The sequence below is a fragment of the Tachypleus tridentatus genome, unplaced genomic scaffold (assembly GCF_004210375.1).
Source record: "Tachypleus tridentatus isolate NWPU-2018 unplaced genomic scaffold, ASM421037v1 Hic_cluster_2, whole genome shotgun sequence".
Taxonomy (NCBI): Eukaryota; Metazoa; Arthropoda; class Merostomata; order Xiphosura; family Limulidae; genus Tachypleus; species Tachypleus tridentatus.
Window position 1 is genome coordinate 23,354,806 of NW_027467782.1, and position 27,380 is coordinate 23,382,185.

General features: G+C 31.3%; 2 long non-coding RNA genes across 2 annotated transcripts in view; one reads left to right on the top strand and one right to left on the bottom strand.

The window, feature by feature from the left end:
• Positions 1-27,380, bottom strand: part of LOC143242733 (uncharacterized) — a 62,327-nt gene that overhangs the window by 23,330 nt on the left and 11,617 nt on the right. The window contains exons 4-8 of the long non-coding RNA XR_013023187.1: positions 22,965-23,056; positions 22,575-22,676; positions 19,692-19,797; positions 8,556-8,625; positions 3,308-3,379 (exon numbers count right to left, since the gene is read on the bottom strand). This is a non-coding gene — a long non-coding RNA (uncharacterized LOC143242733). The remainder of the gene's footprint in view (positions 1-3,307; positions 3,380-8,555; positions 8,626-19,691; positions 19,798-22,574; positions 22,677-22,964; positions 23,057-27,380) is intronic.
• LOC143242734 (uncharacterized) lies at positions 8,520-25,835 on the top strand. Its single transcript, XR_013023188.1, has 2 exons — positions 8,520-8,642; positions 25,537-25,835. It is a non-coding gene; the product is annotated as an uncharacterized LOC143242734 (long non-coding RNA).

Genomic DNA, 27,380 nt, shown 5'->3' on the forward strand with positions numbered 1-27,380 from the left:
GGTTTCAGAGGTGACTGAAGAAGTAGAAACCAATACTGTGATGGGGATAAATGAATTGTCAGTTTTAAACTCAACTGTGAGTTTCACAAGAAGAAATACATAAATAATAATAAAATAATCAAAAGAAATAAGAATTTATCATTCTTAAATATTGAATGATAAAAAATAAAGAAGTAAAGCAAACAATTATCTCTTCTTGCTACAATTTTTGTACTCAGTTGCTGCTCTGAGTCTTTTAAAATTTTGCATATGAAGGATATCAAACAAATTTTTTTTTAGGTTTTCTTCACACACACACACATATATATATATATATGCACAGTTAAATAACCAAAACATCATAAATAACTGAACTGATACCATAGAATTTAACTGTAATTTATATAGCTTAGTACCTAAAACTTATTTGGATTTAGTAAAATATGAAATTTCAAGCAGACTAAAGACACAACCTATCTTCTTGAAATTTTGGTTTGAAAGAATGTGGCAGCTTTTTTACAGATTAAAAGAGCCAAGTAAACTACTCTGGAGGATATTCTAAACTTTTGATTGGTTATTCACATATCATTTTGAAGTAAGTGTATATAACTAACCATATGGTGAAAGAAGCCACTAGGTTTGATTCAGTATGCAAGTCGTATCTCAGCAAAATAAAAAGATATAAGGTTCTTATTTTTCATTCTAGCCTGATAATATTAATAATTTGAGTTTCTAATTAGTATGAAACTATAGACTTAGTATTTTGGGATCACAGTCATCTGATTTTAACCAATACTGCATTCAAAATACTACACGACTCACTGGAATCTATGTTCAGATTCTTTAAATATTTAACCTTTAAATTAAGAAATTAACTTATGTATGTACATAGTATTAAAGTTTGAATTATATTCTACAATGTGATTCCAAATTTATTGACGTAAATTCATAAAATAGTGGTTCAATAAAATTTTGAAGCCAACAAACACAATGACATCACGTTTAAAATGTATTTAGAAGGTTTTGAGAGATTATGCAAAAAGATTTGAGATTTTGACAATGAAGAGTAGTTTTTTTCAGTCATAACATGAAATCACTTTGCACCCTATTTTCACAAGCAAATCTTTAGTAAAGATATTTCATTAAAAAGTTTGATTTTTTGTATACAAAATACTTGTAATATTTAGTAAAAGTCTACCAAATTTTGTGAAGATACACATGCAATAACAAAAGTTATAGTTCAAATACTTAACATGTGCAAATTTGAAGGTGAAGTCGTATATAATACCAAGTCAGTAGCTAAAGGATTAAATAATTCTCCTTTTCATCAAAGTCCACAAGACAGATTCAATAACTTCAAAATGCCATTCAATAAGACAATTTATTTCTTCTCTATATCTGTTATTACAAGCTGTGAAACTCACTTAAGAAACTGTCCATTATGACTTAAACCGAAAGTCAATCTAACTTCACTTTTACAAACATACTTGCATTAATTTGAGACATTATGATGTAACAGTACTCAATTTAAGCAACAAGAAAAATTCAGAAGGCTTGAGTAATGTGACATTAATTCCTAACTGGTTATTTCTTCCAAGTTATACATTTCCTGTAATGAAAATATATTTGCAATAGGTATTTATCTCCTCTCTCAAATATAGCAATATGGTTCAGTGCTACCCTCTATATGCAAAATTCTTTGCATGCCACAAGTCTTCAACTTTCACAAACCACACAATCAATGTGATTCAACTGCACCTCACATGTAGATCAAGAGACAGCACTCTACTAATACAAGTGCAACACACCCTCCCTCTATTCCATTCTACTGTTTTTGACAGAAATTGTAATCACCAGTTTTCAGTATAAAGGAGGAGTGACAAGTATCTATAGGATATATATTTTCAATATATTCTTCTCACATATACAACTAGAATCTCACACTGAACAAGTAAGTTTTCTTGACTGGTACAAGAAAAAAAGAAGCATCCATCACAAGCTTCTGAAGAACATGCAAAAAAACAGGAGATCATCAAAGTAGAAGATCCTATGTAGGAGACCACACAACTTCTGTTACAGGTATATTCTATACCCAATGTTGTACCCATGCATTACTTCCACTAAAATGTGTAACTAGAATAGGCAGAGAGTCCAGTGACAATGATAGAAATAAGTATCCTTCAAAAGCACATGACAGACACCATAAGTGTGATCCCAACAAGGAACACACATGGGAAACCATACCACTTCTGTACCAGGTATACACTATGCAAAGTGTGGAAACAGGTGTCACATATATGGGTGGAAAGTGAGAAGAGCACAATCAAATGGGAGAGAAAGAAAGAAACACTAAGTGAGTTTGAATCCAAACAACAATACACTGGAATCTCAGTCCCCATGAAGAAAGACTAGACAAGAACCATCTACAATCAGATATGTGAGAAATGTGCTCAAAATGTGTTGAGTCGCTAAGGCAAGTGGCTCATCAATTCCAGTCCAAACCCAAGCAGCATCAGGATTACTATTTCTGACTTGTGATTGGAGGAGGATCCCCACCATCTTTATCTCAAGGTTAGTAGAACAGTATTATACACATGCCTAACCAATCTACTAAAAGAAGCAAAAGAGCAAATCCACAACCACCCACACATACAACAGTCCAACACTCAAATGATGGTGTGAAGGGACGTACCAGTGTGGCATTTTGCATTGCAGGAAAAAAACAAACACTGTTAGGAGAAAAAAGACACCTCTTATAACAACCAATCTCCCAACAGTTTAAAACTAGGAAACCCTCAGTTGAGACACTCAGACCTGAAAACAGTAATGGTGCTCAAAGCAACAATAATAATTTCAGAAATTGTAAAACAAACTTAAGAAGTCATATTAAACCATGAAGAATTCAAAAAAGAGAAAACAAAATTAATAAACAAAGGTAAATTATCTCTGCAAACGACTACAGAAACAATTAACTGTAGCAAATCAAGTTAATCGTTACTTCACAAAAGAAATGGAATGAACACTTGAAGGAAAAGAGTTAACAACTGAAAAACATCTGCACTCAATCACTGTCTAATAAGAAGTAACAGTTCATTGTAAAGGGAGTCAGGAGGGTGTGTCACACTCCTATTGAGAGTTTACATGACAACTTACATGCCAGACACAGTTGAGCCACATGGAAGTTCAAGGATTATGGCATGACAAACATTTCTGCACACGGAAGGCAGCACTGAATGGAAATAGTTATACATGTAAGAAGAAGTACTGTACTACACCAGAAACTTTACAATTTGGATTCAATCTATAATCAAAAACATATTCAACTTACCCACAACACATCTAGAATTCCATATGCAAAGTCTTTGTTCCCTAACAGATCATCTAGGACTAGGTTAACAACCTGACAAATGTACAAAAAATACATGTATATACACACTATTTTATTATGCCATCCCACATTATGTTCAACATATAAAGCACTTAAATTCAAACTAACATACAGAACTCATATTCTTAATTTTCCATGGTCTTTTTCAATTTCTTATAACAATACATGCATAGTTCATTCATAAAGTTCATTTACTGTTTATTGTACTTTTTAATCAGTCAAAATGATTCATTTTATAATCATGCTTTTCTTTATAACACACTACATTAGTTCTTGTAGATGATTATAAGCAGCTACACATCTTCCTTAAGCATTCGTGATGAGCCCAATCAAGTTCACAGATTAATCCCACACTCTTTAAATGAAAGTAGTTTTATGGGTTTTATTAAATATTGGACCAAATAAAGTGTGGAAAAAACCCCCATAAAACTCTACTCTTTCATAAAAAAAGATATTACTTTATGGTAAGTAACCAGAACTATTATACAGCCAATCAAATTTTATTTAACAATGCCAAACTGATTCACGCTACAACGTGTAACATTGACATCCACTGCATTAATGATCACATGCCTAGAAAGTACTAGTTTATTCCATTCTTTCTCCTCCATAAATTGTGAAACAAAGTTACCCTGTCTATTATAAATTGTCTATGTGATTACTTAGTAAGTTTCTTAGTTGTAGCATTTCTATGTTTGAAAACTGCTATAAGAATAGTTTTACTAAAGTTAATTTTATTTATTTATACAATAGTCATAAATTGTAGGAAAAGACATCATATTACTCATTATCAAATGCAATTACAAACAATGATTTATTTATAAAACAAACTCATAATATATAAGGGTGTCAATAATAAACTCTTATTCACTGTGCTATATGTAATGCTCCCATTAATTTATGGGGGAGTCAAAACAATAAAGATTACAAACAATGTATATAAGCATGTTAGATGGATGTGGCTAAATCAGTCAATATAAGAATTAAATGTATGATCTTCTATCAAAGCATGTTAGATGGATGTGGCTAAATCAGTCAATATAAGAATTAAATGTATGATCTTCTATCAAAGCATGTTAGATGGATGTGGCTAAATCAGTCAATATAAGAATTAAATGTATGATCTTCTATCAAAGCATGTTAGATGGATGTGGCTAAATCAGTCAATATAAGAATTAAATGTATGATCTTCTATCAAAGCAGATGGATGTGGCTAAATCAGTCAATATAAGAATTAAATGTATGATCTTCTATCAAAGCATGTTAGATGGATGTATCTTCTATCAAAGCATGTTAGATGGATGTGGCTAAATCAGTCAATATAAGAATTAAATGTATGATCTTCTATCAAAGCATGTTAGATGGATGTGGCTAAATCAGTCAATATAAGAATTAAATGTATGATCTTCTATCAAAGCATGTTAGATGGATGTGGCTAAATCAGTCAATATAAGAATTAAATGTATGATCTTCTATCAAAGCATGTTAGATGGATGTGGCTAAATCAGTCAATATAAGAATTAAATGTATGATCTTCTATCAAAGCATGTTAGATGGATGTGGCTAAATCAGTCAATATAAGAATTATATGTATGATCTTCTATCAAAGCATGTTAGATGGATGTGGCTAAATCAGTCAATATAAGAATTAAATGTATGATCTTCTATCAAAGCATGTTAGATGGATGTGGCTAAATCAGTCAATATAAGAATTAAATGTATGATCTTCTATCAAAGCATGTTACAACTATACTTCAAATATTTTATAATACATAAACAGTACTGAATACCTTCTTTATAAAACCTTTATGAAGTGCATATGGTGACATAAATGCCATGTACACAGAGTAAGTTTTCTGTTTATCACTATTGATACATTTACAGTTTTGAATACATTTATAAACAGTGGTGTTATAAAAACAGGTACTTTTCTTCATACCTCACTTATATTTCTGAGTTTTTATACAAGTCTTTACAAAGACCAGTGTTTTAGATACAGTTAACTACAAGACAATTGTTTGCTTTACACTTACAGATGTCAAAGCAAATTCATTCTTGTAGATTCAGCATATGATGATGAGGTTGTTATAAAATGAGCTATCTGTACTCTGTCCACTATGGGTATCAAAATCCAATTTTAGACATTGTAAGTTACAAAACTTACAACTGACACACAAGGTGCGGGCATGTATGTAAGACAAATACACGAATGAACAACAAAGCCCAAAATCTATGTAGCCTATATTAATGTACAATGATGCAGCAAACATGCAGCACAAAGCTAACATCTACTCATCTGAAAGCACATTACAGATAATTTTTATTTTTCTAAGGAACACACAGCCATTGATTGTGAAAGGAATGGATGACCAATAACAGGAAGCAAGAACCATGGTGTTCAAACTGTGATGTGTGGCCCCAGGGTGGGGGATTGGTGGTTGGTGAAGGGTGGGATATGTAATTAGGACTATGAGAGCACATATATTACATCTGAACAAATTTAAAAATGAACAAGTTTGAAAACTGCTGGCTGAACGTCACTGCCAGTGAGTAATATAGCAGCAAAAACATGGGAAAACTGGGTCAGTCATGGAACAAGCAGAGGTTAATTGTATGCTGAAAAATAAACAGATAGAGAGGTTACACACCTAAAACTATGCAACGTGAAGCAAAGAAAGTGCTAAAAGTCCCTGAAAGTATGTAAATTCTGAGAAACAAAGAGCTTTGATTTTTGACAGCAGGTGGCTTTTCATTATTTGTTGTAGAAATGTGATCCATCTACAACGACTTCTGATGCATACAGAGGTGTGCTGGTTGTCTAAAAGGAAAGTATTCAGTTACATTATACAAATGAAAAAATAATTTTGTATTTTTCTATTAGATTGTAGCCCTACATTAGTAGTACATTTTATGGATGAAAAGTGGCTTTTTGCACTGTGCTATCAAGCTAATATTTTTACTCAGCTCAACAACCTTATGATGTCACTGCAAGGTCCAAATGGTAATATTTTGCAGCTCAGTAACAAAGTGTTGCATTTTACAACAAAAAAAGGTTCTACTGAGAATAGTTATAATATTCCTATACTGAAAATGTATTTATGATAGACACTGACATCCAGTCACAAGACTATCTATTCAGATTCAGTGCTGTCTCTATATGCAAACTTCTTCTTTACACATGCCACAAGTCTTCTGATTCCTCCTATTGGAACTGTAATATTAGATCATGTTGCTCATGCAAATAATCATGCATCACCTCCTCACCAATATAAGCATGGCATGCTCATGTGACTCCCTCTACATTCCTCTACTGAACTATCACTTCAAAGTTTGGCAAAACATGACAGCACTAGAGAAGTGTGAAAAGAGGATATTACCTATCATAAATACATTTTCTGTATATGAAAATAATAGCTTTTGATACAGTACTTACTTCCTCACAAAAGATTAATGAGAATCCCATGTTGATAAGGAAGAGGGACTGGCATGAGAAAATGACAAATACCTTCCAAAAGTATCCAAATGATACATCTGGAAAAAAGATATTCAGATCAAAAGATCAAAAAAGTAAAACCACACCACTTTTGGGTCATGTATACTCTTTGCCCAACTGTGAAATTCAATGGAATTGTCACCATCTCAGAATTAATGATGTGGAAACCAGATACTGAAAATAGTGAAAATATCCTCAACTGCAACACCAAGATAGAAATTCATTTGTGAAAGATGTAGTATAAGCGGTATGGAGAAAGATGGATATCCAAAATTATGGGGAAACATCAAAGCCAACAGGAAGGCAAGAGCTAAAGCAATGAAGATAAAGAAATAAAAGAAAATTATGATCACATGGTATCTTCTACTGATTTGGCAGAATCTATAAAATGAAACATAAACAAAGCATGCATAAGACCTCAAAACATACAGAACCTCATGAGTAAGAGAATAATGACAGAATTCAGTAGCTCCATATGTCAAAAATGTAAAGAAGAAGGTTGAGCTCACTCAGCAAGTAATCAGATATTGAAGAAATCAGTACTGAATCAACAGCAGCCAAATGAATAGATTACCAAAATAAAAAGAAAGTCATGGGAGATAATGACTTCAGAATAGGACTGGGAATTCCATATGTCCATACAGTGGCTGAAGCTGCAGACCTAGTGAGCACATTCTCCATGTGAATGCCTTCAGATCTCAGTTGAAAATATACAGTTCTGATTTTTGAATCACAAATAATGCTCCTGTAGGAAATTTGTGAAACTCAGTAGTATTATGTAAAGTGAGCCCAAAGGTGGACAAAGTGTAAAAGCCAAGCTATTACACAACAAAAACTGAGGGGTAATTCTAGAAATAACTGATAACTCAGCCTATGATTGCTGGCCTCTCAAAAGTAAAATGTATGTATCAGGAATTGACAGTAGAAAAAAAGAAATTCACTGGTAAATATGCTGATGATGGATGGCTTGGCTTTAAGAAAATATGTATTAAAATCAGCAGAATCTACAATAAACAGGAACAATAGACCAGACATCAAGTACTTGCCCACCAGAATGGTTCTCACAGTTCACATTCTCTGTGCAGTTAATCAATCAGAAAATTGAATCACAAGTTTTTGGAAGTATTTCTGTTACAGTTGGCAGCCATAAAGCATTCTCTATGCACAAGGTAATATAGGACATAACATACAATTACCTAATAAAAAAATTCACAGATGTTGAAATAATTTAAGAGGAGCCCCCAGTGGCACAGCTGTATTTCTGTGGGTTTATACTGCTAAAATCCTGGTTTCCATCCCCTTGGTGGGCAGAGCACAGATAGCCCCTTGTGTAGCTTTGTGTTTAACAACAAATAACAACAAGTTTACGAAGAATTGTTTAAGGTATAACACAGTACTGTTCCTCAACACACAGATGAAAAACTCAGATGGACTGCAATAGTTAGAATTTGATTCCTGTTTACAAAAACGGAAACTGTCTGACAGAATATTTATTAATCATTTCTCTGGTATGTCAATGTATGTATAACCACAACAATCTGACTATAATTCTTAAGCCTCTTGAACTGACTAAAAGGACAACAGTGGGAAATTATCATTACTTAAACTTAAGTCAAATTATTTACCAACAAACTAACTCAGCGTAAAATCTCTGTGAAATTAGATTTAAACCAAAAACATGAACTTTTTTCTTACACTTTTATTGCTCGACAGATGACCCAAATGACCACACGTGGAGCTCCATTAAGTTCAGGCATAGCTCTCGCTAATTTAGAAACAAATGTAGGCAGAAATATTTGATTTTGAGAGTGTATGTTTTATTAAACTGACAGAAGTTTCTCCTAGTGTTAAGGTTCACATATCAATACACAATATTATGAAAATACGGGGTCACATAAGATGTAACCTCATGTTTTAACCAATGAATAAAAACTATCTTGAGATCGAGCTAATTAGTCAAAGATATATATTAAAAACAAATTGTTTATTGATCTTGAAGTGGTATAATGTCAGGATATTGTTACTGATATTGAAGTGGTGTAATGTCAAGATACTGTTACTGATATTGAAGTGGTATAATGTCACGATATTGTTATTGATCTTGAAGTGGTATAATGTCAAGATATTGTTATTGATCTTGAAGTGGTATAATGTCAGGATATTGTTATTGATCTTGAAGTGGTATAATGTCAGGATATTGTTATTGATCTTGAAGTGGTATAATGTCAGGATATTGTTATTGATCTTGAAGTGGTATAATGTCAGGATATATGTTATTGATATTGAAGTGGTATAATGTCATGATATTGTTATTGATATTGAAGTGGTATAATGTCAGGATATTGTTATTGATCTTGAAGTGGTATAATGTCAGGATATTGTTATTGATATTGAAGTGGTATAATGTCAGGATATTGTTATTGATCTTGAAGTGGTATAATGTCAGGATATTGTTATTGATATCAGTCTGTTGAAGTGGTATAATGTACCAGTGTATGTTGTTTTTTATTTCTTATAGAGCTACATGTACCAGTGTATATTGTTTTTATTTCTTGTAAAGCTACATTTGCCAGTGTATGTTGTTTTTTATTTCTTATAGAGCTACATGTACCAGTGTAAGTTGTTTTTTATTTCTTATAGAGCTACATGTACCAGTGTATGTTGTTTTTTATTTCTTATATAGCTATATGTACCAGTGTATGTTACTTTTTTCCTTATTTTTTTTATAACTACATGTATCAGTTTGTAATTTTTGAGACTAAAAAAAAGTATTTTTAATCCAAACATAGAAATGAACACTCAGACTGGTATACAGAAATTCTCTATTTATATATTTATACATATGTAAGTATTAGTAGATACATTTTTAGTAAAAATACTCCATTAAAAAATATTATCTTTGGTGTGCAAAAAACTTGTGTTTACTTAAAGCCTGTCAAAATGATATGAATACATTGTAATACTATAACAAGCACAGAATAATTATGAATACATTGTAACACTATAACAAGCACAGAATAATTATGAATACATTGTAATACTATAACAAGCACAGAATAATTATGAATACATTGTAATACTATAACAAGCACAGAATAATTATGAATACATTGTAATACTATAACAAGCACAGAATAATTATGAATACATTGTAACACTATAACAAGCACAGAATAATTATGAATACATTTTAATACTATAACAAGCATAGAATAATTATGAACACATTGTAATACTATAACAAGCACAGAATAATTATGAATACATTGTAATACTATAACAAGCACAGAATAATTATGAATACATTGTAATACTATAACAAGCACAGAATAATTATGAATACATTGTAACACTATAACAAGCACAGAATAATTATGAATACATTTTAATACTATAACAAGCATAGAATAATTATGAACACATTGTAATACTATAACAAGCACAGAATAATTGTTAGGTCAGTTCTTGGGATTGAGCCTGTCGTGATAAAGTTAAACAATGAAGAATCAATCAAAGTTTTCATGTTAGTCACACACATTCTTTAAATTTTGAGGTTTGAAACATTATTTTTTTGGACCATTTGATCCTGGGCAAGTTATTAGTGCTCTCACTCACTAACTTATATCTTATTGTACTTTTCAGTCTTGTGTCCTTTCTGAGATATTTTATAAAGTGATATGACAGTAATTTTGAAACTGTTTTTTCTACATTTCCTTCTAGTGTAGAACAGGAGGGTGTTTGTTTGATCTCTCTTTGCAGTTAGCTATAATTGTGGTAGGGAAGCAGTTCATTAACGCCGTGGTGGAAGTGGGTGTTCTGTACGTTTTTTAGTTAAAATAGATATTTATTGTACTAATTTCATGGAAGAACATTATCTATGACAGTTGGCTCATTCTGAGACTTAAGAACTGTGCTGTAGTTTTTTTTTAAAGTGATTTTGATATTTTCAAGATTCATAGTTTATTAATGTTCAGTCAAACATGTAGCAAGTCATGTTTCGTCTGATGAGATGTAATTTGGCATTAGCACTCCCAAGTAAATACAGTACTAACACTACTGTTAGTAAACTTAATACAGTTTTACTACTGTTACCTTGTACGTTAAAACACGCAATTATTTACTTTAACTGATAGTAAAAGACTTAGGTCATCGAAAGACTTTCCAAACAGTTTCATGTTGTGCTTTACCAAACCTCTGTCATGTCTCTAATATTGATTGCTGGGTGACGAATTAGTGAAAAAAATTACCATAAATTATCATTAAAAAAAAATGAAAAGCGACACATCCAACGTTTGTTTTGCTTGTTACACTTTGTATTTCCTTCTATAACATTTTTTTCTTCAATAATACTGTGAGATTCCTAATCTCAAAATCAATTTTAAAGTTTTAAAGATCCATTTTTATACAGACTAGTTAAATCCAGTTTCTGGAGTCCTCCGCAATAAGTTATCGTGTATTTTAACTGTATCTAGTTACCTCAAACTTACCACTGCATTTTACCTCTTATCATCATGAATATGATAGTACCTTTGGATATCTTTGCATATGTTCACTAGTATAAATCCAACTTTTTACAATGCTCGGGCATGGCCACGTGGTTAAGGCACTCGACTTGTAATCCAAGGGTCTTGGGCTCAAATCCCCGTCACACCAAACATGCTCGCCCTTTCAGCCATTATAATGTGGTAGTCAATCCCATTATTCGCTGATAAAAGAGTAGCCCAAGGTGGTGATTACTATCTGTCTTCTGTCTAGTCTTACACTATTAAATTAGGGACACATAACCCTCGTGTAGCTTTGTGCGAAATTTCATAACGATAAGGTAAGATCCTACTCACATGAATCCAAAATTTAAATTTCAAGCATAACATCTTTAAAATATATGCATAAATTCTCACCACATTTTTATTTTTGTAATTTTAAGTTTTAAAACATGGATTATATATATTATGATCTATGATTAATTTACAGATTCTATGAATAAGGAAACCTGTCAAAAAGCATAATGAAAATTTTAATCTGTTGAAGTGTGTTCTGACTTTACTGGATAAAAGTCATTTTAATCATTTTTACAACTTCATTAACAATATATTTATAAAAAACTAATGCTTCTATTATTAAAACCTATATAAAATAAGTTACAACAAAATAACAATTATTCATAACATCTTTCCTGAAATAGTAAGTTCAGGTTTTTATATTATTTTAAAGAAACTTTAATATTGCACATTGATGTCATTTCAAAATTTTATTGTAATCACCCCTTTCAAGACAACAACTCTGAGTTCTATCTTAAAACATATTATTTTACCTACATAGCAGTTGGATCATTTGTTAAGCCTTAATATGCTGTGCTCATAGATTATTAATTGAAAAATAACTTGTATGAAGTTTTAACATACTATAAAACACTTAGCCTTTCTTTACCATGTTTACATTCTACAATCTATGATATCAAAACTTCATCAAAGGTCAGTAGACTTAAAATATGTCGTATACTTGTGGTTTCCATTTACATGTTATCTCAGTAAAATATGCTATATAGATCATAAAATTACTGTGAAAGTAGCCAATAGAAATTTCAAATCATCATTGTCTAATTCAATGGATAATATTATATTTGAATTAAATTAAGAGTTTACACAGTACACAATTTTATACTATTTTAATCATCAAGTGTTAGAATAAAACTGTGATCAATAGCTAAAAATACAAAGTCTAGTTTGTGGATTCAGTTATTTACATTACAGTAGTTGAATAAAGGAGAACAGCAAGAGAAATCCGTTCACTTTATAAAGTAACAAATAATGCAAACAAAGCACTAGCAATGTAAAATGTTAGAAATAATTGAAAAGTAAAATTAAAGTCAAGTTTTGTTTTACAATTAAAATGGTAAACACTGATTGCAGAGATGCCAACCATTACGATTTGAGCGTAACCATTACGACTAAACGTTCATCCAGACAAATATTACGACTTGTTGCAACTCCCAAATTATTATATATTATATAGGCCTATACAATAAAGTGATAAATTGTTCCCCCAGGGCTTGAAAGGGGTGAAAAGGAAATTTCTAGTGAGATACAGATAAATTTTGATTATAAATAAAAGACACAGTCCAAATGGCTACTTGCAATAATCATGTTTGTGCTTGAAATAATAAAAAATATTTGTATCTCTGACCTCTACCAATAGTTTTAGTGTGGTGCTTCTCCATACTGGGTACATGGGGGAATCTATAGTTACGTCATCAGTGCTTGTCAGCCACTCAGCGCTCGTGTAGATGGGTATTTCTATTGGCATAGAAACACCAATGTGATCGTTCACAAGATAAAAAAAAATAAAGAGGCCTCGCTCACCAGATTGTCTTGTTTCTGGCAAATCTAAAAGGACTAAAACTGTGAATCAAAATTTAGAAAAAGAGTATAGTGCAAAATTTTCGGTCATTGCATCAAAAGTCAGTGACAGTTATGTGTTTTGTACAGTTTGTCATATCGATTTTTTTGTGGTGCATACAAAATCAGCATCTCACCATAAAAAGGCTGAGGTGAAGACAAAAACAATGCAGATAACGACATTTATGAGTAAAAATTCAGAATATGAAACCATAAATGCAGAAGTGATGTTCATGTAATTCGTCATTGCTCATAATTTACCCATAGCTGTAGCCGATCATGCAGGACATCTATTCAGAAAAATGTTCCCAGACTGATATAGCGAAAAAATATGGTTGTGCTAGAACTAAAACTACAGCCATTGTACAAATGTTTGGTTGTGAAGATGACAAAATGATTTCAAACATACTTACTAACAGTGTTTACAGTTTAGCCACAGATGGATCCACAGATATGGATGACTCAAAACTCTATCCAGTGGCTGTACGATATCTTGACCCTTTACTTGGAAAAATTGTTTGTTCTCTTTTGACAATGGTGGAATGGAAAGAAGCTACAATGGGAAAGAATATTTAAGCTTTTGGACCATGAACTGACAAAGAGGAAAATTCCATGGGAAATCTGTCTTAGTTTTTCTTCAGACAATGGCTGGTATAGGTAAAGGTGTGACAGGACACATCTCAAGATGACAGCCCAGCATTTACTTCATGGGCTGTGCCTGTCACCTCATGAATATTGCTGCCCAGAAAGCTTCCAGAAAACTGCCCTGCCTAGTTTCTGATATACTGATATATATCTACTATTTTCTGGACAAAAGTGCTAGCAGAAAACAACATTTCAAAGAGTTTCAAGGATTGTATGACAAAGAAACAAGAAAAACTCTACAACTTGTTAACACAAGATGGCTATCACTTGGGATGTGCCTCAACAGAATATTGGACATGTGGAAGCCATTGAAGAAGTATTTTTCACTGTGAAAAGGAAAAACTAGATTCAAAAGGAGCTAGGCATGCAGCTCAGTCAGGTAGCAAGACTAACAGTCAGGATATCCTCTCAGCCACACAGGGACACAGTCAAGACACCCTCTCGGCCACACAGAGACACAGTCAAGACACCCTCTCGGCCACACAGAGACACAGTCAAGACACCCTCTCGGCCACACAGAGACACAGTCAAGACACCCTCTCGGCCACACAGGGACACAGTCAAGACACCCTCTCGGCCACACAGGGACACAGTCAAGACACCCTCTCGGCCACACAGGGACACAGTCAAGACACCCTCTCGGCCACACAGGGACACAGTCAAGATATCTTCTCAGCCACACAGGGACACAAGACAAGAGTCTCCAAAAACAGACAAAGAAACATTTGATATCACTCAATATATGTTTAGGCAGTCTGACCTTGAACTAAAGAAGAGACAATCAATGAAAAAGAGAAGAAAACAAAAGCTAGCAAGGAAGTAACCAAGAAAAGTTATGTGCAGAGCAAGTTAGATAAGTTGACAGTTTCTTGGACAACAAAATGAACTTGTTATTTTGTCTTTTTCTTTAGTCGGCAATTCCTTTATTTGAGAAAGCCAATTTGATATTGCAAAGAGAAGAACCTTGCATACACATTATGCATAGAACTCTGATTAAACAAGTTAAAAATATACTTGTCAGATACATCAAGCCAGTGAAGGCAACATCACTGAACTTGATAACAACAATAAATCCTTATACAAATCTGATGAGGCAGTTTCTATTGGAAATGCTGCCAAGGAATACATTGTTAAATATGAAAAGGACCTGGACCTGATCAGCTTCTACACCAGTGTCAATAAATACTATATTGCAGCTACAAATTACATGATGAAACATTTCCCTCTAAATGATGAACTTCTGATTCATGCAGAGGTTGCTGATCCAAAACTGAAAGTAAGCAAAGATTTCTCTTCTCTACACTTCTTCACAGACAGGTATTCTGTCCTTGCAAATACACATGAGCACAACACTATTGACAAGTTGAAAGGGCAATATTTGAACTACTAAATTGATATTTTCTCAGAAACTGTCCTTCAGTTGAATGTTGACAAGTTTTGGGTTCAGCTGTCTACAGTTAAGGATGGAAATGGTAACCAGAAGTATGACTTTCTGTGTAGGGTTATGCTTGGAATTCTTACAATCTTCCATTCTAATGCTGACAGTAAAAGGATATTTAGTTTAGAGACTAAAACAAAAGCAAGTTCAGACCAAACTTGAGCACCTCAGTTTTGAGCAGTATTATAATGCACAAGATGTGTATGCAGTCAAATGGACAATGTTGTTGTAACTCCCAACCATCCAGAGACATTCTCATGAAAGCAAAGGCTACAACAGCTGCAAAACTATTACAATAAGCATCATAAACATGATATAAACTAGTCCTTACACAAAGGCTTTTTCTGCTTACTGTTTGTGCATGTTCAGTGTTGTTTTACCAGTACATTTGTTACTCTGAACTAAATAAAAAACATAATTTCAAAATATTTTTTAAAATTTATTTATTAAATACACAAAACACAGTCATAAATGAGCAATCTATAGCAGTAATAAATAATAATAGTTATAATAATAATATAATAATAAACAGCTTAGAGACATTGGTCAGGCCTAGTAGCCACAAATGATAAAGGACTCTGTCTACAATCATTATGCTCAGTCATTTGAAATAGTTGGCATCTTTGTGATTGTACTTTAATGTGAGAATTCTTTCTAATGATTTACATTTGAAATTGTGACTGTTGAAATTACATGGAAGCAAAAAAAGTTACTAATTTGTTCATAAGTAAAGATTTAAAACAGGATTTGTGGCATTAAACTTTGAATAAAGAGTGATAAAAAGAAAAGACTGTAAAAATAAGAATTAACCAATATGCACAACAATTCTTAGGCAACATTTGCCTATTGTCATCTGACTGAATAGTGGGGTTTGAAAACCAACATTTCAGTACATCAGCAACCCCAAAAGGCAAGACATTTCTGTTGCAACAGAATGTAAAACGCAAGCCCTCAGATTAACAATATGTCATATTACCAAAATGATCCCAAGTTCAGATAAAATTAACACCCCAGTGTAACCCTTTATAATCTAGTGGGTAGTATAATGCCACCTTTGGCCTTGGATTGTGAGAGTCAATAAGTAATAAAAGTCACAGTAACTAAAATACAGAAACTTCAAACACACCTTGCTCACTTTGAGATATTTTAAATTATAATTTTGATTTTTTTAGTTAAATGATGATTTGTAATACAATAAAAATAACTATATAACTATTTAGTATGTAGCTATGCACACGGGTGTAGATTTTTTTATACCCGATGGGGGATGATTTTTGCAACCACTTATGTGGACTGTTAAATTTGCAAGTTGGTAATCTGTGATTACGTGAACCTGAAAGCTGTAAACATGCAGTTACAGAGTAATCTTGTTGCCACGATACTTGCATGTATACTTAGGTCTACTGTCTGATACTTATGAACTATCGCTTAGATCGAAAAGCTCAGAAGCATGCCTATATTAAAGATGTACATTTCGGCTACTGAAAGTGCCTACATCTAGGCCTAATTATGTAATTCGATTGGTAAGAACACGAGAATCACAAGAACAAACACACAATTTGTAGGTCTGTGATGCAATAAAACAATTCAACAGACCAAACTGAAGGGGGGATGATTGTATGCACTATAACCCCTACCTAAAATGAAGGGGATGTATACCCTCCATCCCCCAGGATCTACACCCTGGCTATGCATGACCTGCAACTGTTGACCTGAAAGCCAATTTTTGTACATATACTATAGCATGCCTAGTGACATCATGCTCTAGGCTATTTTGTTGAAATATTTAGATGTTTGTAGTTAACCACAGAGCTACATAATGGAATATCTGTGCTGTGCCCACAATGAGTACTGAAACCCAGTTTTTAGAATTTCACATTTGCAGATATAAGATTGAGTCACTGGGAGGCATTGTTGAAAGAACTGCTGCAGTGAATAAAATTGTCTAAAACATTAAAACCACTTTAAATACAGTATTCACTTCACTATTTTAAAATGTAAAAGTTATCTATGTCCTCTTTTTACAACTTTATGTACATGTTTAAAGTAGACCTCATAATATTTATCTTTGTTCAAAGCCAAATTTTATGATACCCGTATTTACAATGGCCTTGAAATATACAACAGTTATTTTAATGGGAAAAAAATGCCCATGACAGTTACTTTTATGATGGGTCATGGGTCAAAGGACGTCACATATATATATATAAAACCTAAAAAAAACAACTTTGTTTAACATCTTCCACATTCAAAATTTTAAAAAGCTTAGAGACCTATGTCCAGCAGCAACCAATTTCAAGTCTTAGCGACAACAGACAATTGTATGCTTTATTTCTTGACTTATTGTTTTATATTTCAATAAACATAAGTTTAATAATTTATTCCTAAATAGTAATAATTTATATACATATATAATGTACAATAATTGAAATGTGACTGTATATTACAAAATACTACTCCACTAAAACACAGCCAAGACAGAGAAGACTAAAGGTCAATTTTATATTATTGAATACATATCATGAGTACACTTGCACCTCATCAATGCAATTTATGTAATGTTAGCTGGGCATGACTGGAAGAATCAACATAATATAAAATATTAAATATATAGCATTATGAGACTTAATCAACTTAAACTAAACATTTGTATTTTTGTGTTATACTATGTAATCATTCCAGCATGAAAACAAAAATAATTTATATTTCCTATTTTTTTTATGATGGTTATGATGTTGGTCAGTTCATAGACCCCACAAATGGTATAGAAAAAAACATGAAATGTCAAATCTTACTAAAAACAAACATTTGAAATATATTTAGGAGGTTCTAGAGATTAAGCAAATAATATCCAAGATTTTTACAACGAAGAATAGTTTTCTTAACTATAACACAAAACCCCTTTGTACTTGGACTAGTAACAAAACAATTTTCACAAACAAATATTTAGTAAAAAATATTTAATTAGAAATCTAATTTTCTGTGTACAAAAACTTATAATCTTTAAAATTCCAAAGTATTTCCCCTAGAAGTTTGTTTTTTTTGTTTTTGTAATGCAATTTAACAACAGGTACATCAAAGCAGTTCAAAAAAACCTCATTGAGTTAAAGTATATTAAAGTATTGTAAATATCTTGAGAAAATATGAATAAATGTAGACAAACAGTTAGAAAATGACCTTTAGGATGTATTATGTCCTGAGAGAGGATGCCTCCCACAGTGCAAGTGTCCAATGGACAGTGGAACACATGCCAAAGACTTGTGTATCATCCACCATCTTGAAAACATGAGAATTCTGATCAAGGATAAAATTCTGCTGGTGATGAGAACCAGATATTTTTTTAAGGTATACTATTACTGGGATTTACATCAGATGTGTGTGCATTCTATTGTTCTAACAGAAAGCTCAGAACTGTCAAAAAGCAAACAACTGTTTAAAAGAGCAACCAATAAATAACCTTAAATCTCAGCAACAAGATCATGAAAAGTTATTTGGCAGATTTGATGCCAAACATTACCAAACTAATCACTGCCCTATAGGGTAGAGGACTGTATATTTTATATAGGCTGTCTTATACTTTCACTTTGTCAGTGCCAGCCCAAAAAAAGCAAATGGAACAGTTAAAGACAAAACTGTCATTAGGTAATTTCAGTATTATGAAATGTTTTAATTTCTTGTACTGATTAAATCTTGCTTTTTTTGAATATTTTTATCACATTTGAATTCATTGTATTCAAACAATTCACAGAAATAAACTTATTACTTATTAAAAACTTTATTTGTTAAATATAAGCTGAATTTGACCACAAATATTGTTAGTAAAAATTACAAATAGTGATGTCATTTAGAAAGGTGAGATTCAAAGGTCATCAATAGATCTTTGTTAAATTTTCTGATTTTTCTTGTGACTTATAGCTAAGAGTAATGACTACTGCAATTAGTAAAGTATCAAAAGAAGTATGTAAATGAATGTTAATCAATTGGACAGATGTAGAGTACATATTGAAAAATATTAAATAAGGTGTTTTAATGTTATCTCAAAACAACATCTCACAAAATTTTGAAAACCTCCCAACCTGTAAAACCATAAAATAAGATATAAAAATTATTCCACATTATTTAAGCAGAAATGAGATATAATTTAGTAAGTTTGTGCTAGGTTCTTTGCATTTTGTCAAGTACTCTCATTGAGACAGGACAAAAAATCAGGTGATATTAACAACATACAGAAAAGTAGAAGGATAAATACATTTACTATTATGTGCTTGTTGACTATTTTCACACATGCACACACATACATACATATATATTAATGTATTAGGAGAGTTACTAAAATGTTATTATACTACTTACAGGTTTCTGGGCATCTTCAAAAGTTTTATTAATAGCATTAATTTGACTTTCTCTGTCCATATAAAGGTTTTCTTCTTTGAACAATTTCTTGACATTGTATCCAACTCTGCAGAAAGGTAAGTGAAATAAACAATAATTGAAATACAAATGTAAAGTGTGAGTCTAATGAGTGTATTGTATGACTGATCAGTAACTACAGTTAAACCTATGTTTAGAGATATTATAGAATAAGAAAACTCTTCAAGAATGTAGTTTTTTTTAAATCACAGTAAAATTTAATTTAATAGCTATTTTCACAAATGTTAAAAGACAATTAACTAAATATTAAGAAAAAACAGTAAAGTAGCATATACTAAAAGTATAATTAAGTAAAAACTGCAAGACAGGTATCTCAAAACTCTGATAATACCTATTTAAATTTAACTAATAATCAATATGTTTGGAAAAACATACTTCAAAAGAAAAAGAATATACTTGAATTTCAAGAATATGCTTTTCTAATGGTTACATTAAGATGGTAAACTGTGTAAAACATTTCAGTTCAATTTCAAATACAAGAAATAGTCTAAGTCCTATGTACTGTATAATCACTTTCAAAAATTATACTGTTTGACAACTAAGAACATTTGAAGTTGAATATTTTTAGACTACATAAGGCAAGAACATAAAGTGAGCATAACAGATCAGAGAAATACCAACCAATTAAATCACTGTTTATATATACCTATGTGTCTCATTCAGAGCTACTTACAATGAAGACTTTTCAGTGTATTTGCTGATCAGATTCAAGATTATCAGAAATTGAAAACATGTCAAAAGGCATGTACAGGACATACAAATTTTCTTGGTTGAAATTTACAAGTTTGCTCATTAACCAATTCAATACATAATCCTTAACATGTGGGTGCACATATTTTCAGCTTGCAGCTCTTGTTAGACATATATGCTTGAACAATACATGTATATGCTAACTGTTATGACCTAAATGTTAGCCCTATTCAACATTTTAAGCTGCTATACTTTCATTACATTTTTTTAAAGTTTATGAATGATTAATCAGATGATAAATGTTAAAACTGCTATAAGATAAAATTTGGCAGACTTTTAGTAATGTAATGCAATCATGTTACCGTATCCAATAATATAAAATTGGCCCATTCTTGGTTGTGTTTCAGTGGACTAATATTTTGTATTATACAGTAACATTTAAACTATTAAACACACACACACACACACACATTATTACTATTTAGAGACAAGTTTTGAAACTTTTCTTAAAATATAGAACAATAACTAAAGAAGTAAAGCAAACAATTATCTCTTCCAGTTATGACCTTTGAACTTGGTTGCTGCTGGTCATAGATTGCTAAGTTTTTTTTAAATTTCTAATGTGGATGATACCAAACAAAATATTTGTAAGGTTTTATATAAACAGTTGAATAACCAACAAATCATAAATAACTATACTGATGCAATGCCAGTCAACAGCCAAAAAAGAAGACCCAGGTAAGTAATATATTTCTTGTTTTTCATGGGTACTCTAACTATTATTATAAAAGTAACTAAAATGTATAAAAATTAGAAACTTATTAGATCAGGCAAGATTAGGTAAGATAATGAAGCAAAAACATAAAAATTCTACACAGGGTATGCTAGCAGGCAGCTCATGCATTAAATAATTTGATACCAGTATAATGGGAGCTGTTTGTTAATGGAATAATTTAAAACTTATTTGACAGAATTATCAGTAAGACATGATTCAAATATCAATAAAACAGTAAAACATATAAATTGGTGTATACAGTTATTAATTTTAAGATATTTAGGATAAACAAATACAGTTTCCTGTTACAACCTGCAGTCACTCAAGAAAGAAAAAAAGTAATTTAGATTTATTTCCTGATTTTTATTGTGGTTATGAGGTTGGTCGAATTGATCAACCCAGTTTAAAGCTAGGGTAGAGAAATTAACAGCTAAAATATAATGATTTCCTTTAAAAAAAAATCATACCTATTTATGAGATTTCACAAATTATGCAAACCAATTATGACAATTCTAGGATGCATAAAAGTATTTTTGACACTAACATAAAACTCACTTTGAACTCAGAGCAGTCAACACTGACTACACACGTTCCTGGAGAAATTTATTTTAAAAGTACTTAATTAAAAACTCCAACTTTTATCTCCAAAAGACTCGTAAAATGTACTAATAGTACATGAAATTTAATGAATATATGCTTACATTATCAAAAGTTATTGCATCACTAATCTCTTGGTTACTTTAATGCTCAGAAGTTAAGTGCAGTACACCTAGCCCATATCAAAAGCTAAGTAGTTAAAAACAGATTGAGGACTAGCTTAGAAAATAGTAATGTAAAACATTTAGTACAGCTGTCTAAAGAAGGAAAATATCTGTTACCTTACACGTTTGTTTAATGAATCCAGTGAAAAAAGATCAGAGAAAAAATGGAACACTGTGTTAATGTTACAACAACTCAAAGTTTTATAAAAACATAATGAAACATAATACATATACCTAACTGGTATGTAAATAAGCTTTAGCTTTTTAAATAAGAACTGACTGTTGTAGAAGAAACTTAAGTTGGAAAGTTGTAATTATACATGCATTCTGATGTACAGAATAATGATCTTGAAGTAACAGAACTTGCTTTTGTATTTAATAATAATACCAGAAGCTAATACTTTTAAAATGCCAAAAAAAGTAAAGACATTAATCTCATTACACATGGAAAAGCAACAGTCAAAGTTACAAATAATATAAATGTATATAAACAGAATACCAAAAGCATTATATTACACCCTAATTTTTCTTACGCACAAGTAAATATACTCCATTTTCAGGACTCGTGTATACACTTACTTTGTTTCAGTTTTGTCATTAGAAACTCCATATCTGTTGAACTCTGTAGAAATGTACTCAGTTTTCTTCAGCCTAGGTACAGCTTTGTTGTGATGTCGTGATCTAGGCACACAATAAATTATCTTAATACCTTTGACTAAATTCTTTCAGAAAATGAACAGTAAGGTTATACTTCAATAATCATTCAGTTTTATCTTTTTACTTAACTTCAGAAAACAAAAATTTCAACTTTTGTCAAGTATTACTAAAACAACAAAAATTCATATATTACTTGTAGTAATGAAGAAAATCAGAAAATATGCAACTGATGGTATCACATGCAAATATGTTATCACATTACTTTTTTTTACATGATATACCAATGAACCTATATAACAAAGATACTTAAACCAGTTTGTCGATGAACAAAACAAACCCTTTGGAATCTTGTGGTCCAAGGTTGTCTTCTTCAAGAAGCTTTTCATCTTTAAGGTCTAATGATGCTGAAAAAAATAATAAAGTTATGGTTATCACTACTGAAAATAAAAATCATGATGGCTTTTCACCAGTATTTTCTAGACACATGTTATACGAATTCAAAATGGAGATATTAATAAGGTGAAAAAAGAGCTTCTTGTACCATTTCACACATTTACAAAGGCAACCATTTTATCCAATTTGCATGTCACTTTTTTCAACTAGCCTCATTTTGATAGTATAATCTAAAACCACACCAGGTTTAGTTATTGGTTGTTTAGTTTTGTAATCATCCTTTCCACTGTATTTCATTTCACCTTCATGTATTGTAGTAAGCAAAGTAACACGACATTTGTCTTTCCATTGAATTGCTAAAATATTTCCTTTCTTCTTAATATCTCCCTTTTTCAGAGGCATGTCTTACTTTCAAAGAGAATGTTGCATAATTCCAGACTTGTGTAATAATTATCAATATATATGACCTTTCCATAATATAATCAATCATTTGCATTTGGTTTTTTGTTATTTCAAAGTGCAAATATCTAAGAATCTTCATGAATCAATCTCAAGTAATGTATTTTGGAAAAACCGGAGTTCCTACAAGAGGTCATTCTTCCAATAATCAACCGACACGTGCTTTTTTAAATGAGAAATAAGCATCGACAAAGCAAAAAAAAAGTGTAAATTTCCTCAATATTTTGTATCTTTCCATTTCTTACTTCATGAAGTAGAGGGAGTGTTACTTTAACTTTCTTCAGAATTCAAGGATCTCTGAAACTCATAATATGTGTTTCTCACAAAATATGACTCATTATACTTTGATCAAATATAGCAGTAAAAAAATTCATATTCTTCAGATTCATCCATGAGACTAAATTTATCTGCGAGTCCAGCATTTATACCATCAAAAGAATGAATAAATGGATCAAATCATGACAATTTACCCATTGGGAACCAATGGATTTTGATTCACTATTTAAATTGTATTTAAAACTTTAAATTATTATATTTGATGTTGATGAAAATTTTTTCTTCTTTATTTGAATAGTTACACTATGAAACACAAATTTTGTTCCTGGACAGTATTTATTATTTCTTAATTGCTTATGTTGTAAAAGTATAAAATTCGAGTTTGATTATGTTGAGATCACTTTGACTTAGAACATAGTGGCAAGCACTAGTGCCATGCAAGGTAGGTGCACTTATCAGACAAAGAATATGTTGGAAATGAATCCAGCTTTCATCTTTATGTGACCTTGCAGGCCATGAGAACAGTTAATTTCTTGATTTCTTCATAAATGACACCAACACATCGGAATGTTCATTGGATCTATCTTTTATGTTTCCCATATACCATTCATGATCGTATAAGCATGCCACATATTTCCCTGGCTGATAATTGTCATTGCTGTCATTAGACTCTATTTGAGCTGCTGTAGCATCACTTTCACTGCTACTACCAACAGTTACAACTGTGTACACATCATCATCTGATAACCTGCTCATATAGAATTTGTTGGTAGAGTGGGGTATAAAGCTATGATGTGACCTAATACCTGCCACAGTTTTGCATTTTTCATAGCACTCAAGTAGATCAAACTTTACACAATTCTGCAGGACTGATTCCTGATTGACCATAAAGAACTGAATGCCCTGAATGTGGTCCTTTGCCCAATGGTACATATCAGAGACACTTAAAATTTGATAATTTATTATTTTACACAACATTGAACTTTTTTAAGATAATGTTCAGAGATGTAAGAATATATGGTAAAGGCTGATTAGAATATTTCAATGGGATTCATAAATTATTTCAAAATTGTATGGATATATCTGCACACAGTAACACACCTGAACTGAAGTTTTTTTTTTTCAAGTAAGCAATGTATGGTCACAGGATACTTTAAAAATTATAACTCAAAAGTAGGTTGAACACCATCCTGATTGTTTTTGTAGATCATATTCAGAGATGTAAGATTATATGGAAAAATCTGAAAAGGCTGAATAACTGGTGACATGGTCAAACTGTGGCCTGAAGTAGGGCTATTTTTAGCTAAATCGTTAAAAGTTGCATGCAACTACATTCTTTTACAGGAGATCTAACATACTTTTAACTACAACAATTGCTGATTTATCAACTGATATGTCATAGGAAATTTGTAAACAAAATTCAGCTTTGTATCATATTATGTCTTAAGAGCTATGACTTCTTAAATAAACCAATGTTTTTTATGATTTTGGTTTTCAGGTGAGTTTACAGCCTCACGATGCAAATCCTCAGAGAGATAAACTTGGTTTGAGACCATTTTTGAATTCTGTGAGATTAATTCAGTCAGTGTAGCACATTTCAGCCTTCTAGCACCATTACTGTTGCAGCTTTAGGTTGCCAAGTTTGCCCGAAAACGAATTCGCCACAAATAAAAAAAAATAATTAAATTTTACAGTGCTGTAAATCAGAAACTATTAGAGATACTGATCTAATCTTTGGCAATATTTCATTATATAGGTAAATGAGCACATGTGAAATTTTTCGAGGAATTCTGTGGGGGTCACCTCCAGCCCCCTGGATGATTTGACATGGAATGACCCTACAGTTATCTGATCCTCATCTGAATAACAAAAAGTAAAAGAAAGCTGTTGGAAATGCTGAACAAAATCTTCCAAAGACACAACAAGTTGAGAAAATAAGTTAAAAAGCAAGAGGCCATACGTCCAGGCTCTAAGGTAGAAAATGTAGAACAAAGCCAGCCACTTCCTGCACAATAACAGCAATGCTGCATATAATAAAATAACTTAAACAGGAAACTAATTTTGCATAATATTATTTACAAGCCCAATACAAAATCGACTGCATTAACTTCATTTACCCCCCATCCTTCTATTAACAAACATTAAAAATGTTAAAATTACTTCAGTAAAGACAAAGTTAATACTTATTTGAGATTTAATATGAAATATTAAGGCATATCATAACACAAACAAGAAACTAATTTTCTAGTATATGATTTACAACAGCAATATAAGAAGAACTGACAGCTATTATCAGAAAACTTTGAAATTAAAACAAATTTAAAAAAATTCACTTTATAAAAATATTCAGCCTAGATCTTATTTATATACATACATATATTTTTGTTCTTTTAACTGTGAAAGAGATCTTAAGACAGACTTTACAGTGAGTTTTAGCACTCAATTGTTAATTTTATGGGGCTATAAGTATATGTTAGATATTTTAATGAATGTCTTTCATAATAATTTTGAAATATTAATACCTGATTCAAAACATCAACAACTAATAAAACTACTGTAATAGCAGCTAATATAACACAATTTAACAACCATGTATACACATAAAACAAAAGAGAAAAACCTTAACCTTTCTGGGTAACAAACTTTTAATACTTAAAATAAATATTAACCAAGGTATCATTCAGTTTACTACTTGTCATTAAATTATAACAGTTTCATGGAATTTTGTCTTTCACTTGTAATGCTGGTCAAGGATAAATACTAAAGGAACAAAGCTAAACATTTTTATCCTAAAATATACATCATACATATGGCATGTTTAGTTGTGTTTTATTCAACCATAGCAAACATGGATTTGTATAAAATTTAAGAAGAATAAGTTTTATCAGAATGATTATATTTTTATTTCAAAATATAGCTTAGGGTTTGTATTTAATTATAAGGTCTATGTTTGTAAAACAATATTGGTAGTTTCGCATTAAAACACAGTTGTCAGGGCTAATAAAACCAAGGCTAGCACACTCTCTATTACTGTAGAAAACATGGTTATTTTGAGTATCAAACATTTTGTGTTTTATACTAAAATAAATATAACTGCAATAATTTCAATGCAAAAACAAGTAATTTTGAAAATGTTTAATATTTCCTTAAATGTTGTTGTATCTTTATGCTAAGGTACAGAAATAAGCACAACAAATACTCAGAATAGTTTTTACAAATAACATTATAATTAAGTGTAAGCTTGTTATGAGTGTTATAAATAAACTGATTTGAACTCTGTTATAGAAAAGTATAATATATTGATGTCAAATTAAGTAAATGAGGCCTTTTGACTTTCAAGAATGAAATTAATGCAACATCATAATTAGATAACTATCATAAGTGTATTTGTATATATCATCTTGCATATTTAAATTTGTAGTAATTTTGGTTCAATATGTTTTATTTTGGGGTCATTTGCATCAATGGTCATCAGATTTATTGAGTGACAACAGGCGATCTCTGAAATTTTGACAAAAGACTGCTATAAGCTTGCATTTGATGTCAGGTGGTAGATCTATTATAGTTTTATATTTATCATATCATGATACATGAGCCACA